Source organism: Vipera berus (genome assembly GCF_964194415.1).
Source record: "Vipera berus genome assembly, chromosome: 5".
Classification (NCBI taxonomy): Eukaryota; Metazoa; Chordata; class Lepidosauria; order Squamata; family Viperidae; genus Vipera; species Vipera berus.
In genome coordinates, this window is record NC_138207.1 from 67,087,408 (window position 1) to 67,107,407 (window position 20,000).

General features: G+C 34.6%; 1 protein-coding gene across 5 annotated transcripts in view; it reads right to left on the reverse strand.

Moving 5' to 3' along the window:
- The window catches only part of EBF3 (EBF transcription factor 3), a 195,939-nt gene that overhangs the window by 29,602 nt on the left and 146,337 nt on the right, over positions 1-20,000 (reverse strand). The window lies entirely within an intron of this gene.

Sequence of the window (20,000 nt, forward strand, 5' to 3'; positions counted from 1 at the left end):
AATCTACAGCTTGGTGTTTCCAGGCAGTCTTTCATGTATCATCCAACTACTAACCAAGTCCAATCCTGCTTAGCTTTTTTAGATTAGTAAAGATGTTATAAACGCTGCTACTTAGCTTGGTTTCACCAGCCACTTTTATTTGTTTCAACCTAAGGATCTAGGGAACTGCCTCAACTTTCAGGATAGTATTTTCTTCTGAACAAAAGATAGGACTATACTGCAATGGGGAAGAGATACTTGGTGTCTTCAAAATGACTTTTTTGGGGGGTTGAGATGATCAGCTTGCTGCAATGTCAGGTTCTTGTGATTTTACTCTACATTATTTTTATTTTTGCTAAAATGCAAAACAAAATGATCCTTCAATCTTTCCTTGTTAAATTTCCTAGCAGTTCCTTTTCCATACGTCATGAGCATCAAACATTATTCACCTGTCAACTTCATACAAAAGTATTCAAAGAAATTCGGAAACCTATTTGACGTCCAAGTGCTTATAAATTCAATGGCTATTTTCCATTCTATTGAAAAGGCCAGACCACAAAAACATTATGCCCATCAATTGTTTTCATGATATTCCTTCCACAATAGTCCACAGCTTAACTGGGCAAAGCCTAAATTCATAGAGAAGGACAAGGAGATGAGCAACTGTTTGTCAAAGAGATTAAGACATCTAGCCCACATTAAATTACCATTTAAAAACAAGGAAGAGAAAGCAGGAAAATTGTAGAAAGAGAAAAAGATCCTGTGGTTCAAGTCAAGATGCCAGAATCAATCTGGAGACCATTTAGTAGTAGTCTTATTTTTAAGATTGGATTGTAATTCTTAATTCATGTCCATATTGGAATTAATGGAAATGTATCTACCTTTCTTCCTAAAAGCAGCAATTCATTTCCCCCTCCCCCACAAATAAAAATCAGACCTTTGAGGCACTTTAAAAAAAGTGCTTTAATTAACTGATACAGTACGAATGGAAATCCTAACAAGCCAATAGTATGGTACTTTAAATGCAATGTTTTGTAATTATACATTCCTATTCTTCTGTTAAGGCAATGTGTATATGTATAGAACATGAGAATAGCAGTTATCTCAAAGAGGTATTTCTAACTGGAGAGGTGTTTATGATTTTAAAAAATCTCTGCAAATCCTGATATTGTCAAACCCTGCCGTACAAAATTAAAAATGAGAAAAAATGCCCTTTATGTAGCCCTGATGATAGAATGCTGAAAAGTAAATTGTTTTCAACTTGGACAAAGAGTATCAACCACCAATTCTAGTTTTTCACAGGTAAGATGTTCATAGCTCAATTTAGTTCTGTGGTATAAGCAGGAGACTTTTTGAGTACTTCTGCTCAAAGCGTTGGCACAGACAAAGAACAAAAGAGAGGACCTCCAGCCATTAAGAAGACAGAAACAAAATCCCAAATGGATTTTTTTTTGTGTTTTATAAAAAAAATAGGGTCAAGATTTAGATCTAGGAAGATTTCAGTCTAAACTAGAAAAAAGTTATTTTTGCATCAGCCTCTATAGGTCATTCACTAATTGCGGAGAATGAAGCAGCAGCAAGTGTAATGCTGGAGCAGGTTTCCACTTAGGCCAATGAAAGTAAAGCCTTCCAAACAGATGGCAAATGTCCATAACAGCTGCCTGTATGCTGGAGACAATGTCAGAGGGTGCCCTGGAGGTAATCAGTAAGCTGAAATTTATCAGCTCTCTAAATTCAAGAAAACCTTATGAAACACTAAATGCTAGAATGTTATTAACATCCATTCAATAACAATAATATTAGGAGAGATGGGAAGATAAAGAGCACAAAATGGTTTATATATTTAATATAATGGTGTATTATATTAAAGGTTTGTTAATAGTTATTAAATGGTTTATGAAACATTACAGTTGGGATTTTTCAAAAATGAGTAGATTTCATTCTGTATTACGCATATATACATATTATGCTACAATATGTAGCATAATTTAGGAGCTTTCTTCACCATACTCCAAAATGGCAGATTCTAAATTTTAAAACAGCCAAAAATATCCTTTCAACATTACAGTTCTTGATGAAGAAATGTTCCTTAGATGTTATATTATAGCTTTTGCCTCCATAAGTTTCTCAATTTCTATAGGATGCAGTGCAATTTAAAGTCATGCACTGTGCCAGCTTCTCAGCATGAAATTCGTATTTGACATTGTGGGAATAACAATTAAAACAAGGTATGTTTAGAATTCTGTTGCAACGAGTTTGGGTGTTCTGCTTCTATCAATATTCCTGGTAAAACAGCTGCTACGCACACAAATTCACGCTACTATTGATGATCTACACAAAAAAGGTCTATGATGGGGAAAGGGTTTGAATTAGGTACATGTTAATTCTAGACAATGCCAGAAAAAAATAGAGAAGCTAGCAAACTTATTTTTTAAAAATGAACAAAGCCGTCCTTCTTAAAACTTTGACTGTAAGTCAATCAATCTCCTACCCCTGGGTCTGATCTGATAAATTTTTAATCTGATTAACTTTTAGTTAAATAAAATTGAATACAAAATGGAGTGGACTTAACCTAGCTGATAAATCCCTAGTTGAGAATGGAGGATTTGTTGCCAGAGACTCAGACTGCAATGATATGCTGATGAGGTAATTGGAGGAGGAGATACAGATGCATCTGCAGCCCCATCAACTTGGAATATTATCTGTGTGCTCAGATCTCTCAAAAAAAGCAAAGTTGAAAGTGAAAAAAAAAGTAGTGTTGCTGCCAAGTCACAACATCTGGCAGTAAACCTGGGAATAATGGACTCTTGTAAAGATGCAGTAGTTTAGTCTCACATACATAGCTTTTCAGATCCAATTAATCTATCAATAACATTTCTTAGATTAGACAAACCTGATTGTGGATTTTTTTTTACCAGGGTGATAGCTTGGAAAGTGATGTAGTGGAGGCCTATAGTCACTATTTTCCATCCATTACGAGCATTAAATATGTATTATAGAAAGGCCCCAGTGTAAAGATATGCCAGGTTTCAGAAGACCCAGTTCCAAAAGTTGCCTAGGAATGAATCCAGTTCCTTGCTATTTTTTTGTTTCTCAGATTCATTGCACCCCAGTAAACATTAACATGAGCTATATGGTAAATCTCATGTGCTCTGCTTATGTCCACTCAGTATCCATGTGAATAAGCCTAACACGGAGAATTAACCTAAAAGTGAATTTGATTTGCTGGTGAGGCAGTCAACAGAAACAGAAGTTCCAGCTATGCCTCATAAAATTGGAGCAAATATCTAAAACATTGATAACTATAAATAGTCCCAGGGGAATACTTAAGTGTCTGGGTTCTAATGCCCATTTGAAAGAAACAGGGTTTTCTATATTTCCATATTTCACAGAGGATTGTTTAGACTAAAGACATTCTAGACTATTGGATCCAGATATGACAATGAAAACTCCTATATCCTTGCTTCTTCTGTCTTATGCAAAGTAAGATGATATAGTTCAGAATAGACCTTCTAGATTTCATTTCCCTGAATATTATTTACCTGTTTCTAGATTTCTTTCAATTAGCAGTCTAGAGACTGATTTGGATCATTCATTTGCCTTCTAGATGTCATCCTGTTTTACTGAGGTCAATTAAGACACACAGTGAGCAAAACAAGAATACTTGTTGGATTTATTCCATCCCAAAAGTGGTGCAGCTCTGGTGGACCTTGTTTAATGACCATTCTTTCAGTGATTTTTCAAAACTACAACAGTGCTGAACAAATATTCCTTAAAATCCTCCTACTTACAACACCACAGTATCCACATGTTTACGTGATCGTGATCTGGGTGCTCAGCACCCAGCTCACAATTATAACTTTGCAGCTGGCTGCAGTCATGTGATCTCCATTTGCGACCTTCTTTGCCAGCTTCCTACAACAAAATCAATGGGGAAGCCAGCGGAAGGTCGCAAAGGGCAATCATATGATGTCCTTGCTAAACAACAGTGCAGGATTCACTTAACAACTGCAACCAGGAGGGCCAGATTAATAAAATTTGGACAGATGATTATTTTTATCGCTCCATCTGCACATAAACAGAATCTTTAAGAAGGGCTGTTTCAGAAGCTACCCAAACAGAATATTCTTTCTGCTTTCTGGAATCTAGCATTATGTGATATTTTATTAACATATCATTTGTATTAACATGTTCCTTAAATTTTACAATGGAGTCAGAAGACTATATAACTTCAGAATATAAAGTGGATCATTTCCTTGAAAGATACCTTTCTCAACATCTCACATCTCAAAAATGTGCAAATAATGTGAAACTGAAAGTTAATACGTAGGATTTCCACAGGAAGAGAGAATCTTATGTCCTTGATTATTTCCTTAAAAGATTATTTCTTTTTTAGGAACAGAACCTGACAGGTAGGTAGCAATTTATAAAGCTATATGTCAAAACATTTAAATATTATTTAAAGTAACATTATCTCTAGCAGGAGCAATGACACTGCTTATAATGATATTAAAATTATTTTGAAAAGGGTGCAGGGCCTCTTTCGTGTTGCTGTGATCGATATTTCATTGTTTGGTGATCCTAGAGCTAGCAAGTAAAAGAGCAGTAAAGGAATGGAAAACTCTAAATAAGCCAGGTTTTCTAAGGACAATATTGTATATAATTTGGAGGCATTAATCAGTTCTCTAATGCCTGAATAATCCACATTTTCATATATGTTTTTACTGAATCCATGTTTAGGTGTGTAGCAAAACATATAACGGCAGTGAGTTTACGCAATACATTTCCACAAACTTTATATAATCAGTGGTAACAAAATATTAATAGAAATAGCATTTAGACTTCTATAACACCTCATAGTGCTTTACAGCATTCTCTAAATGGTTTATAGCCCCCAACAATCTGGGTCCCCATTTTACCAATCTCAGAAGGATAGTAGGCTGAGTCAACCTTGAGCCGGTCAGGATCGAACTCCTGGCAGTTGGCGGAGTCAACCTGCCATACTGCATTCTAACCACTGCGCCACCACAGCTCTTGCATATGACTGAGGGCTGCTACCATGATATTAGGGATGGGCATTTTACAGCCCCTGGACTTCATACTTCCAGATGAAGCTATGGAAATTCAGCTTCTAATAATTGTTGGCACAGTTATTTGCAATTTTTGTGCTTCAAGTGTAGCAAAAGAAATGTGTCATGCCTCCATGAGCCTCAGTGCACTTACTTCACAATGTTACATTACATCCCAAAATACCAAGGTGGTGAGGAGTCTCAAAATGTTCAGTCTCGAAACCCAGTGACATCTCTGCAAACACTGAATAGTCAGTCTTTTGCAGCTTTCAGGAAAAAAACACATCTTCTAGTTAAAAAAAATTCCCCTTCCTGCTCAGATCCAAGTTTACTGTAGACTCAGAGTCAACAAACTGCAAACTGGGTTTATTGCCTGTTAACTTATGTAATGCAGGATTTTGCAAATGCAGATTTTCCAATTTTATAAATGATTGAATTCCCAATAAAAAGTATGAAGTGTCCCTAAACTTCTGCAATTAAACTCTGATTTTAATATCATATTGAACTGGCTTGCTGTAAAACTTTGGCTGGTGGCCTGACAGTCACGACTGACACATGGGTCATGTTATTTCACTATAGAGTAAGAGACTGAAGACAGAAAGCTTAGTCAGGATTAATTTCATTTGATCAAGCTATTTTAATGTTAATTGATAATGCTTCTTTAATACTAATTGCACCAGCTCTATATCAAGACTCACTTTTCTTTATTCCATTCTATTTGCTTGAGCTTTTAGCCTAGGTGGGCTCCCAAGTTATGATTGTAGTCAGATAAACTTTTCAGCAGCTTCATCTGCTGAAAAGGCTACAAAAGCACTTGAGGAATTCAGATTTATATTTTCATTACTCTGAGGCTGCTCTTGATGCCTCTTGAGCTTTAGCTTATACAGAATTCAGCAATCCTACTGAATTATACTTTGGTGACATTATATTTTGGTATTAGAACTGACTTCATATGCTTTTCTGAGAACTGTTCAAGGTGGCAGAGTTTTAATTTATGTAGTTCCAATTGTTACATTGCATCGCAATCTCTTGAGGGGGAAAAATGAAAGCCTTCATTTTCTGAAACAATCCAAAAACCAAAGATTCGCATGTAAGTATTTTTTTTATTTTCATGAAGTTCTGCTAATAATGCCTAAGCTTCCTTTGAAAAAGACATAAGGTCTTCCCTCCCCCCAAAAATCCCCTGCCTAGCCTTTATAGTTAAATAAATTATTGACACTAGCAAACATTTTGTTTGTTAAAATGTGCAAATCAACAATTTGCTCCAAATCAGTATAATGCTGAAATTAACTAGTTATTATTGTGCGTTTAGGACTACATCAGTTTTAGATAAATCTGATCTGGTTTCAAACCCCTGGCCCCTCAAAAACTACACAGAGGGTATTGCTGAATTTGCTACTTGCTTTGAATCCTTGAAGCTTACTCGGCAATTACAAAAACATTAAGTATGAGAATGCTAGAATCTGATGAAAAATTCCTGCATTATCCCATGAGTTACGAGAATACTCAGGTTAGCAAAGTTTTTCGGCACTTGACTTCCAATACGATATCAGTAAGTACTTAACTAGTGAATCAAAGTCCAATAAACAGATGAAGGAAGTTTTCAAAATCATTATTAGAATGATCTGTTCATTCCATCTTATCAATTGTATTACAGGTAGTCCTCAGCTTACATCTATTCATTTCAAAGTTACGATGGCAGTGAAAAAAGAAACTTATGACCGTTTTTCACACTTATGAACTTTGCTGTATCCCCCACGTCACATGATCAAAATTCAAGCGCTTGGAAACTGGCATGTATTTATGACAGTTGCACTGTCCAGGGTCATGTGATCACCATTTTATTCTTCCCAGCCTGACTTCCGACAAGCAGTCGTAAGTTGAGGACTACCTGTGCAGCAATTATAGCTTTTTAACATAGATGGCTATAAAAGTGGGAGTGCCAACCCTATGGAACCAACTTCCCCTTGAGCTCCGGATGGCCCCGGATCTCCGGTCCTTTCGCCACGGCCTTAAAACACTTCTTTTCCATCAGGCTAACCTGGACTGACGACAGGGATTTTAAAATGTTTTTTAATTTTTAACTTCAATTTTATTTTATTTTATTGGGGCTAATTTAATTCTTTTTAACTTTTGTATCGTTGTATTTTATTGTTGTTAGCCGCCCTGAGTCCTTCAGGAGATAGGGCGGCATATAAATAAATAATAATAATAATAATAATAATAATAATAATAATAATAATAATAATAATAATAATAAACCTTTATTGTCAAAGTACAACATGTGTACATTGAGATTAGCTGAGCCTCCCCCCGTGCTCTCTCCCCCAACACACAGTGACAACAATAAGTCCCAAAAATAAATAAATAAAGAAAATAATGAAAATTCTGCTTTGGGGCATAAACTTATTTGAGCCCTCCTCCCAACGTAACCTTCTTTTAGCTGTGTCCTATGTTAATAGTAATTTTTTATCCATTAATTTTGGTCCTATAAAGTCTATCTTTCAATAAATAGGATTTTGTAAGAAAACGCATTTAAATAATACTTTAACTGATTAGTTTTGTCATCTTGAATGGACACTATTGATCCAAGTGACCATTTTGAGCATGGCTTGGATGACTCCCTCCAACTGGCCCTTATTAGCCTGCTAAATTGGACTATGCCATGGGCTCTTTGAATAAGATAGTCTATTGATCTGAATCAGGGGTGAAAAAATGTCATCCTCCAGATGTTACTTAATTACACCTTCACCATTGGCCATGCTGAGAAGCATAGTTTAGCAGACATCTGGAAAACCACAGGTTCCTTACTCCCAAACTAGATCAATAAGACTTTATCTATTGCAACTAGTTGAGAACGCCACAGTATGCTCAAGCAATAAAATGATCCACTAATTTATGCACCAATCATTGGTGAATCTACAATAGAATATCTTTAAACTTGATTTGGCAGACATGGAAAGGCTTATATGGTTTTAGTTGTCACATACAGGAGGTCTTCAACTTACGACCACAATGGAGCTCATGATTTTTGTTGCTAAGTGAAACATTTTTAAGTGAATTTTGCCCATCTACGACTTTCTGTGCCATAGTTGTTAAGTGAATCACTGCAGTTAAGTTAGTAACACAGTTGTTAAGTGAATCTGGCTTCCTCATTGACTTTGCTTGTCAGAAGGTCACAAAAAGTGATCATATGACCCTGGGACACGTCAACTATCACAAATATCAGTTAGTTGCTAAACACCCAATTTTTGATCACATAACTATGTGGATATTGCAACTGTCATAAGTGTGAAAAACAGTCATAAGTCACTTTTTCAGTGCTGTTGTAAATTTGAATGGTCACTAAATGAAGTGCTGTAAGCAGAGTACTACCTCTATACATGAAAATTCTCAGTGCAATTAAAGGGATATTTATACACTAGTTTCTATCAAATCTTCTAACAAACATGTTTAGAACCATAGATAATCCTAGGCCTACAAACAAATCACATTGAATAATTCGACCTACCTACAAAACATATACAGTTTTGCACAATTAGGTTCTGTAATCATCATATACTGTAAGTAGGTATATCTCTTAGTTAGGGAAGGGCAGGAGGTTAATATTCCTATGTATAGCTTTAAACAAATGGGCTGCACTAGTTCTATATTCTAAAAAAACCTGCCGAAGTTGCAATAGGAAATATCAACATATGGCCAGTATGACTGGTTCCACGCCCACTTAGGAATAAATTTGTTCATTGGACAAAATGACAGAGCACTTCCAGTTTTTCTGAATGTTGTTTGTGTATTTTCAATGTGTGTGTGTGTGTGTGTGTGTGAAGTGTTTGTTAAGTATTTAGAAACACCTTGCTAGGCCCCAAACATGGGACAAATCTTATTTCCTGTTTCAGCCTAACCCAAGGCCATCAACAGGCAGAAGTCACAGCAGTGACAGCTCATATTTGTGTAATTTTTTTTGGATTGCTAACAAAGAATTAGCAATCGAATCTCAGAAGGGTATGGCTGACTGATGAGAACAAATAAGTTTGAAATGATCATATCTGTCTCCCTTCAATTCTTTGTTAGCAATCCCCAAAAAAAATTTACACACACACACACACACACACACACACACACACACACACACACATATATATATATATAATTTAATATGGAAAAGAAATTATTTGAATTATATAAAAGAACAATAATCCAAAACCAAAAATGCCAACAAGTCCAAGATTACTACATAAAGGTACGTCCTTGCCATGATCTTAAAACAATTTCAATGTTAGAGGATGCCTAAAACAGAATAAAAGAAAATATTAGCTAAAATCGTAAACGTTCACCTCGTGACATAAAAGTACAGCAAGTTAATATGTACAAAAATATGGCATTTTGAGTGTACATTTCACTATGTACATTTGTCCTTTTATTAATATAACAAAGTATTTAAGTCCTATGATACTGAAATATGAATAGTATATCAAGGTAAACAATATGTTCTGTTTTAAGCATTAAATAGTCCTAGGTGCTTCCTTAATTGAGATATATTTTAATAATGCAAACTTTAGTTGAGCTTGTCTGTCTTCATATTTGTGGCCTTATTTGGTGATACTCTTCCCATGGGTACTATAGCTAAATATAGAGATTTCTGCTATCCTTTAAAGACTGAATTGCAGCATACTCTTTTATAGATATATTATGAAAAACAGGATTGTTTCCTTTGATTCATCTGAATGTGCAGTTCCTACAATAATATTTCTTTAAACTGTTTTGAATCCCATCCTCTGTTCTGACAGACAAGTACAGCTATTATGAAAATGCCACAAATTTCAATAATCAAATGCCTACCAGCAAAGATGATGAGAGTGAACATGTGCTGAATGGAACTGCTCTCCATTTTTACTGCAATATTCAGAAGCTAGAGAAGTACTTTTTAATTACATCCTGCAATTACATGTGCCTCTCCAATTAGCATTATATGAGGAAATTTAATCCAGATTGTCTTTATCCAAAGTGAAATATAGAATGTATACAACAGATAATGTTTACAGATACCTACAAGCACATTAGTATTCCAATGCTTTAAGCCAGGTTTCTAATATCAAATATATTTCCTTTTGTAAAAATCAATCAAACAAACCAACCAGAGTGAATAATAATATATCCTATTAATCATGTATCTTATCTTCAATAAATTATAACAAACATCAATACAACAAATAAAAAGTTAAAAGAGAAAATAAACCATTAATAAAAGGTCTAATTACATTAATGCTCATAAATACCCATATAAATAAATGAATCATTACTAGACATTAATTGCCAATAAAACTGATCTCAAACATTTCTTGGGGAAGAATACCCCAAATCAGGCCACCACAGACAAGGTTTCATATCATTATTCAATACATTTCAGTATTGACAGTACAAAATAGGTCTTTCATTGAGTTGTTTGATACAGGATAAGTTATTTCTTTAGATAACTGGGCCCAAGTCATTTAGTATATTGCAAATCATTAATAAGATCGTATTCAACCCATAATTGAAGAAGAAATGAATGAATGAATGGATGAACAAATGAAAGAATGAATGTATCTTGAAACAATGTTAGTCTCTATCACTTGTACCTATTAGCATTCTTGTGGTTAAATTTCCAGATACCTTTTCCAAAGCCAGGCTAACTTCAACCATATTATAAAATCCCTAACAAGATTATTGGAGTATGAATAAAATATACACGGAGTAGCTGTATTGGATTAAAGAAGTACATTTTTCCTTCTTCATTTACTTATTTCCAATAGATGCTATTTACCTAAATCTTCGATCTGACCCACCATCTTATCTAGATTCAGATAAATTTATTAGCCATTATCATCTACTTTACACATGACTTTTGTGGCCTTGTAGATGATATAGAGAAATGATTTAGATGTCATGTTACTTCTTTTTCCTAGATTTTTAAATCTTATTTCTTATTGATTTCATATAGATCAAAGGTATACAACTTTAACAGTGTTTGGTCTTTAACCAGCATGTAAGTTACCGCTTTTTCAAAAATAGAAAATAAGATCAAGATAAAAGTTTAATTTTAATTCAGATAGAGATCTTGAAATGCAATAAAATGTTTTTAGAACTCATTCTGAAAATAAATTTGTATATTACTAGTTGAAATGTTTTTAAAACTTTCTTTTTTTAATTACATTTTTTAAAATGTTAATGGATATAATGGCTCAGGGCTGTACATATTAAATAATTACAACTGAAAATTTCTTTTACAAAATTATTATTCACATTCTAGTATATGACCTATGAGGTGAAATTGGTAATTCAGTCCCATGCCTTCTTAATATATGTGTTATTAAACTCTCTGACTGGAATATGCTCCTATGACTAAATGTCTGTGGAGATTCTCAGTCATCCAGGTCAAAAGTGCTTTTTCAAAAAGCAACTGGACTTTGTTTTTTCCTTGAAGACATTTTGCTTCTCATCCAAGAAGCTTCTTCAGTTTTGACTGAATGGTGGGGAATGGAAGGATTTATATTCCTTGCAGGCATTGAGTCATTTCAGAATGCTGACAACCAGATGGCTGCAAGAAATATAAATCCTTCCATTCCCAATATTGAATCAGAACTGAAGAAGCTTCTTGGATGACAAGTGAAACGTCTTCAAGGAAAAAAACAAAGAAAGTCCAGTTGATTTTTGAAAAAGCACCTTTGGGACACCTATAACTAAACATTTAGAACTGCCAGAGTGACATATAGTTTTTACATAACTGTGTTTCTAGCCAACCCTTTTGTAACTAGTATATTCTAGAGCAGGACTGCTAAATCTTGGCAACTTTAAGCTGCATGGACTTCAATTCCCAGAATTCTGGGAGATGAAATCCACACATCTTAAAGTCGCCAAGGTTGAGAAACGTTGCTTTTAGAGCAGGGGTCTTCAAACTTGGCCCTTTTATGACTTGTGGACTTCAGCATATGTTGGCTGAAGAATTCTGAGAGTTGAAGTCCACAAGTCATAAAAGGGCCAAGTTTGAAGACCCCTGTTTTAGAGGTTCCATTGTTCTTTACATGAACCTTGCAAACACCCCACAGAAGCCCGGAAATGCAATAAACTTTTATCAAACTAAGGAAAGAGTTATCTATCTTCAGGCTGTTAGAGGGAGGTAGAGGGCTTGAAGGATGGGCTTCAAGAACCAAGCAGTTGACCAAAGAGACATCTCTTCCTTTTCTATCAGTTCACTTTTTGCTTACATACCAATCCTGATCACTTATGGATTACATGTAAGTTGCAAACTACATGAAAAGTTTATACACTGCTCTTAAACCGGGTCAAATTCATACACCCACATTGTGCATATGTTAATTATACATAAGTTTAATGGGGGGGGAGAAGAGGATGAATGATCTCTTGACAAAAATATTACATTAGAATGAAATGCATATTTCATAGATTTTTTAAAAACTCCCGCCATTATTATTTTTATGAATAATTCAAGCTGGCAATCATACCCAATATTCCTTCCTCTTCCTATTTTATCCTTCACAACAATCCTGTGAGGTGGGCTGGGCTGAAAGAGAATGACTGGCCGAAAGTCACCCAGCTGGCTTTCATGCCTAAGGCGGGACTAGAACTCACAGTCTCCTGGTTTCCAGCCTGAAGTTTTTACCATTAGACCAAACTGGTTCTATTTGGTGATTCCCGTGGATTGTTCCTTACAATGAACAAAGTGTAGCTTTAGGACTTACTTCTTATTCCCTGATCCCCATCACTCAGATCTTACTCTTCCTTATACGATTTGCACAGAAAATTAAAGGCATAGGCATAAGGCAACTTTATCAACTTTATTTCATGAATATGTAGTTATTTATATATGGTCAACATGAAATAGCAAGGAACTTTCCTTAAATAACATATAGGTAGATCCACAAATATATTTTTTTTCTACTTTGAGATCTAAGATGTGATTTGGACTGGTCCAATTTAGGACAAAGTTATCACCACTAAAATTCTTTCATAATGGTGCTAAATACTCTCTTTGTGGAATAACATTAACTTAGAGCATTGAAAGGATTCAGTTATACTCTTGAAAGGATTATTACATCACCACCACCCAATCCAAAGAAGTAAATATGCAGACAGCCAAAACACAGTTTCAGTATATATATTGATTGAGACACATACGCACACACACCCCAATACACATACACACCAATACACAAATAAACATATATACATATACATATGTGTATACATTTATACACACACACATACACACACACATACACACACACTTTTTTTCATATGTCATATCAATTAAATATAAAGATGTACTCTAAGAATAAATGTATAAGCAAAATAAATTACTTCGCACGCAACTAAATTTTAGTAGATATTATGTAGAAACAACTTTTTTTTAGGAGGAAGAGGCAGAAATGAAGGCTTTGTTGGTGTTAATTTCCTCATTTATGGGACCAGAGAGACAATAATTATGCCACGGTGCAGAAAATTTATCAGTTTCCCCTTTAGCTGATGCTGCCACAATCTGGAGAAGCCGAGCCAGTTGTGATGCAGCAATCAGACTTTGGTCATAGCTACTTGAAAAAATAAAATAAAATAATAAAGCACTTTCTGATGATAGACAAATGTGTCTTGTTAGCAACAGCCCAAAAGCGCTTGACTTGTACTAATAACAAAAAGGCCATGTTGGTCACCATGGGTCTTAAAGACGAAGCACCCTGTCACTGCCTTGGTTGGGAAATTAGCAAATAATGTTCCTTTTCTTTGATAAATGGATGACAGTTCTCTCTCACCAATCATTTTTTAACATTTTGATGCATGTCTATGATCCCGCCGGAGGAACAGAAAAGTTTACTGGCCCTCAATTTTCAGATGATGAATGGAACACTCTAAATGTGCGATTTCTGTATGAGGTATAGTTCATTTTAAGCACTTCTAGTAAATGGGTGTCACTGATTAGAACAAATAGTCTACTTGTGCAATAGCACAAATGGGATGTCTCATTCTTCTGGTCTCCTCTGAGACAGGAAAGAAGAGGGACAACAATGACCATGTAATACTTACTGGAACCATGGCTGTTTCAACTGAACAATTTTATGCAATCCTAACATCTAATCACTATGGCAGATTACTGAAATGCTTCTTTATAACGTTGGTTAGTGGCCTAATTAAATGCTTATTGTGCTAAGAATCTAAAGCCACCTAAAAAGATATTGCTAAAGAGGATGCTTTTTTTTTCTGCTTCCATAAAATGTTTTAGGTTATATATGTTTGTTAAATTATAAAATGGAAAATCATCAGTTGAAATCATTTTAAAAATCAAATTAGGACACAGGTGTAATCCTATAGGAAGACAATCTTATCTGTCCTACTTTCTTCCTGACAATTGGTATTAGTCCAACATCTGATAAACAAATGCCTAATCCCGTAAAAAGAAAAGGCTGTTTTATGGATAATGAAAAAGTTATATACATATATATATATATGAATGTGAAAATATGGCAGCAATTGTTCTTTGAAAAGGCTAGTTCACAAATGTTATCAAATCACTATTTATTGTGTTTTATTAATTATTTTTCACAATAGTAGAGTTCTTCCGTGGTAACGAACCATACTTGAATATGTACAAGAAATGATCAGATGGTTTGAATTTAACTAAGGCATTAGCATTTAGTTTAGCATAGTAAAAATAGTATGATTTGTGGGAGGCAATTAACAATCATTTACTCTGTGGATACAAGTAATTTGTTTAAAGAGCACTGACCTATGAGACAGCTAGTTTGTGTTGGCTGTGATGGAAGGGAGCTATTGACTCTGAACACAGTGTAACAGCCCCACTGGAAAAAAAAATATCACACCGGAATTTACAGAAAAGGTCCTTAAAACACTTGAGATTCTTTCATAAGGTGAAGTGGGTTAAAATGATATATAAACTAGCCAAAGTAGAATCAGATACAGATAGGCAAAATATGGACCCGTCAAAGAAACAGCAATCATCAGGTTACAAAAATAAATTATTTTCCATATTATATTTAGCACATAAATATTTCTTAGCTGAAAAGTATTACAGACCTAGAAAAATAAATAAATAAGTTTTTTTAAAAAAAATATGTATTCATTTGCCGTATTGTACAGCTGCCCATCTCACATTAAAGTGGCTCTGGACAGCAAACAACAATTAACAAAATAAATCCATAAAAACACAATTTTTTAAAAAAAACTATTTAAAAGGCAATAAAAACACGAGAGAATGATATTAGCCACATTTAAGGGAAACATCACAAAAATCTCCTTGGTGTCCTGGGACCCCTTCTCCCCCCCCCCCCAAGCCTCATGTCATAATCAGATCTTGCAGGACTTGAAAAATGTGAGAGGGTTGTAGCTAAACTCACTTCCAAGGGGAGAAGATTCCCTAAGGCAGGTGCCACAACAGAGAAGGGCTGCTGTTTTGGGATCCGCCAAATGTAATTCCCTAGCAAATGGAATCTGTGGCATGACTTGTCTGCCAAATTGTTCACACTCAACATTTAGATCTCTGTCTCTATCTGACTTGGATTTGCTTTCTCTTAAAACACCCTACTTGTATTTAGAGTATATGTGTGCTGAAAATTGCATCCTGCACTGCTATCACCTTCTTTATTTCAGCAAAAGATAACCAAACTAAGGAGGAGAGAGAGCAAGTAGCCAAGATGAAAACAACCACCTTAAATCAAGCCAGACCTAATATCCGTTAACATTGACCTGTAGTTGTAACTGAAGTCAATTACATTGCTAAGTTTTTCTTTTTGTCTATCAGTAGAAGTTATGCAAAATTCACAGGATTTGAAAACAGTAATTCACTGAACCAAGAAAATGGTAACATGTATACATCCAAGGAATTCAGTTTCGTAAAGCTACCTATGTAATTATTTCCCACACTTTCAGCTGCATGCTTAAAAATACTAACTGTAACATAATTTCATTTAGGAGCATACAAATCACAATTTTGATATAATCAAATAACATTGCATGGCTTGTAATGTCATTAAAAAGTAATCTGATAAATTTCATGTAAGAACCGCCAATGTCAACTAGCAAATAAAATGATGAATCAACCTTCAGAAATCTCCTTAATCTGAATATGCCAGGATTTTATTCTTTCAGGTAAGAACTATTGTAATTGTCATTAAACAAGCAAGTGATACATGACTTGACAAATATTAAAACAAGTACTACAGTCAATTATTAATTTGCACTGTTCTCTTTTAAATGCAGCAAATATCTCATTAATTTAATTTTAGGTGCCCACCAGTTTATATTTTACAGTCTGGAAGGCAATTTACTAACTGGCAATTACATACAGAATGATTGTTAATTCTGCTCCTAAGTGCTAGCTGCTTGAAAACTGTTACGTCTCTCTAATTTCTGACCTTCTTACAACAAGGGTGAGGTACATTGGGAATAGCAAGGCCTAGCAGAGAAGAGCTGGACATGTCATTTGTGACTCATTCTTTTAATTCACCGTGCTAATCAACTGAACTGCCACAATCTCCCAAGGTAATTGTATCTTTACAATAGTTGAAAGCAGCAGGCTACAAGGCATAGATAGATGGTATGAGAGACCTTCCCCATCCTTCTGAGAATCAGCACAGCCATCGCGCGACATGTGGCTCGTGAAGTCTGGGACTGTGGGGTGTTTTAAACTGGGTAGTTTTAAATCAGCATACACATATCATTTGAATGCCTCCACTTCTGTACTTTGGAAGCTTCTTTTCCACACTACACCCTTGTTTCGTTCTTCTGCAGCTTTATTACCCTTTGTTCCACCTCATGCTGAGAAGGTTAAATGTTAGAATGCCAAGCCAGACTGCAAGCATGGTGGGATACTGATGAGAACCAGATGCCCTGGAGATTCTACCCCTCCTTCTTATGGGACTACATAATTTTCATATTGTGAAATACAGTGAAGTTTGGCTCAGTTTTCAGGGGTGAGTGTAATTTCCAATGATTATCTCGTTGTCCCCATCAATTTCGGGGCAATACAAATCAGACTGAAGTTTCCAGGTCAGACAGGCTGTGACCTTACCCTTCCTCTTACTTTCTCTAGCCATGTAGTACCTGAGACACGTAATAACTTGTAGCTTTTTTTTTATTTGTAGGCTTTCAGTAAATTAATTGCAGCCAGAAAGCTCTTACTAACTTTGATTCCCTGAAATGTCATTTGTTCATATGTCCTATGATTTCTTGGGACAAAGAATACATTGACCAAGGTAGTAGTGTGGATTTTAAACAGTGGCAAATTGGGAAAATTGCCATGAAAAGGCTACTAAATAAATTAAGTTCATCTACTAAGACTGGATTCTCATTAGTGCATGCAATAAAGTCATTGAAACAACCCATTTATTAATTGCTGCTTTTAAAACAAAACGGTCTTACACAAACATACGCACACTACAAGCCTAAACACACACACATATTGCTACTTAATAATAACAGGACTATTACTGAAAAAAATATCAAAATTATTGCATAACAGTCCGGGACTTGTAGTATCACATTTGCAATATTACATTTTCGATCTATGTTAAGTCTGCTGCAGAAATTCTAATGAAATTCTCTCTCTCTCTCTCTCTCTCTCTCTCTCTCTCTCTCTCTCTCTCTCTCTCTCTGTGTGTGTGTGTGTGTGTGTGTGTGTTTAATCATGTTGTCAAATTAACTATTTAAAAGATAACAGCTAGATTACTTATTTAACTATATTGTAATTAACCAACACATAACAGCTAGGTTAAAAAGAACTAAATAAATGCATTATGATTTAACTCTATGGAACTTTTCCAATAATCTACTGCTGCTATTTCGTCATGAGATTGCTGGAAGGCTTTCAGGTAACTTATTATTAAGTTTATTCTGACTTAGATGCAGTACATATTCTTTTGAACTCTAATGCTCAGTCACCTCAGAACACCAGAATGAAACTTTTTAGAAATTTAGGATTTAACTAGAAGCTATGCACAGACCTTTGTTTCTAACCAGACTAATGGCAAAATGCTCCACCCTTTCGTACTTGCACAATGAAATCACATGCAAATATGGAAGAGGCAAAATTTGCATCAAAATGTCATTGTCCATAGTCAAGGTTAAAACATTAGGCATGAGTTTTAAGATGTCCACAAGAAAGACACTTAATACTTAGACAACCATTTAGCCTTACATATACTTTTACCCATGATTTCTTTTAAAGTCCAATGGGCAACCTTGTTAAAACAACAACCACAGACCATTTTATAATTAATTCAAAATCTGTAAAAATGGGACAGCTAGGGGGGGAAAAGTGCTATTTCAGTATGTATTCAAACTTAGTATTAGTTTAAGATGTATGCATTATTGTTAATCTATCGTGCATTTTTATTTGTCTGTTTTTATTCTAGTCCTAGCCTTTATACTATTAAACTATTTTAATGAGTCTACCAACACTCTAAAGGCATCATACTGTACATATGATAAATACTGTAAATCAGCTCTTTCCCTGGGATTATGTATCCCCCCAAAAATACATATTTGGTTTAAAGATGGGGCTATCCACATGCCCCTATTGATGCCAAAGACTCTTTTTATTTTCAAATCTGGTATCCTAAAGAATATCCAACATGGCAGCAGCATAATCAATTATTACTTCCTTTACTTTGGATATGTGTTTATCACGTATGTCATTGATGCTCTTTTTATAGATTTTTATCTAATTCTTTATTTAAGAATTCTAATGAAATATTTAGAAATGGTTTTTGAGAAAATCCATTGCACATAAATTCTGACAACTCTGATTTACTTTTTGAAAACTTAAATACAATTTAAGTACACGTTAGCTAACATAATGCAGAAGACTTCTCTTTTTTCCACTATATAAATTCTCTCTCTCTTGCTCTCTCTCTCTCTCTCTCTCTCTCTCTCTCTCTCTCTCTCTCTCTCTCTCTCTCTCTCTCTCACACACACACACACACACACACACACACATACAGAGAGAGAGAGAGAGAGGGGGGGGGGGAGAGAGAGAACATTTAAATTTGCTCATAAACCTCTTACACTGGGATAAATCTCTCAGAGACAGTTCAATTAATCTGGATCAAGTGATTATTGGATAATTTAAAATATGAAAGTGACACTTTTTCCCTCATATTTCCAACTCTATTGGAAATATATTTTAAATTTTATATACCCAGATATAATATTTCCCATGGCTATAGGAACCTTGCCATTAAAAATTTTTCTCCCTCACAGACTGCACACATACATACCCACACACAATTTACATATGATCAGTACAACTTGTAAACCATAGTGTTCATTCTTGATTACATATTCCTCCTGACAAAATTGTCAGTAAAACGATTATTACAATTTATGATTACATTTGGCTTTTTTAACTAGTATGTTCTTTGGATTTCTTTTTTAGAGAAAAAAATAGTTTACATACAAAAAGATTATGTATTTGCAAAATTCAAATTTGTTTCTGTTTTCATTACATGTTACAGTAATACCCATTCATAGTAATTACTGCAACCACAATTGGTCCCTACAATATTTACAGTGAGGTCTACATTTATGAAATATTATGTTTGTTAAACAACAATATTTAAAACAATATTATGCAATCACAGACCACAGTTCGCATTCATTAATTTTAACAGAATGTAAACTTGAGTATCCTACTCAAGGATATATTGTAGTTTTGTACAGTTTAAACATTTATTTTTTACTATGCTCTGGATTGCTGATAATGCATTAATACATATGAAATTTATGTAGAGCTTAATTAATTAATTAATTAAACAATAAGCTTCTTTTAAATTAAAATGGAGTGGACATAAAAAGAATATTTACTCTGATTAAATAAATACCAAGTTAGTTGAATATGGAGTTTCTTCTGTGGAATTAAGATGCATTTTGAGACTGATCCATCATTTT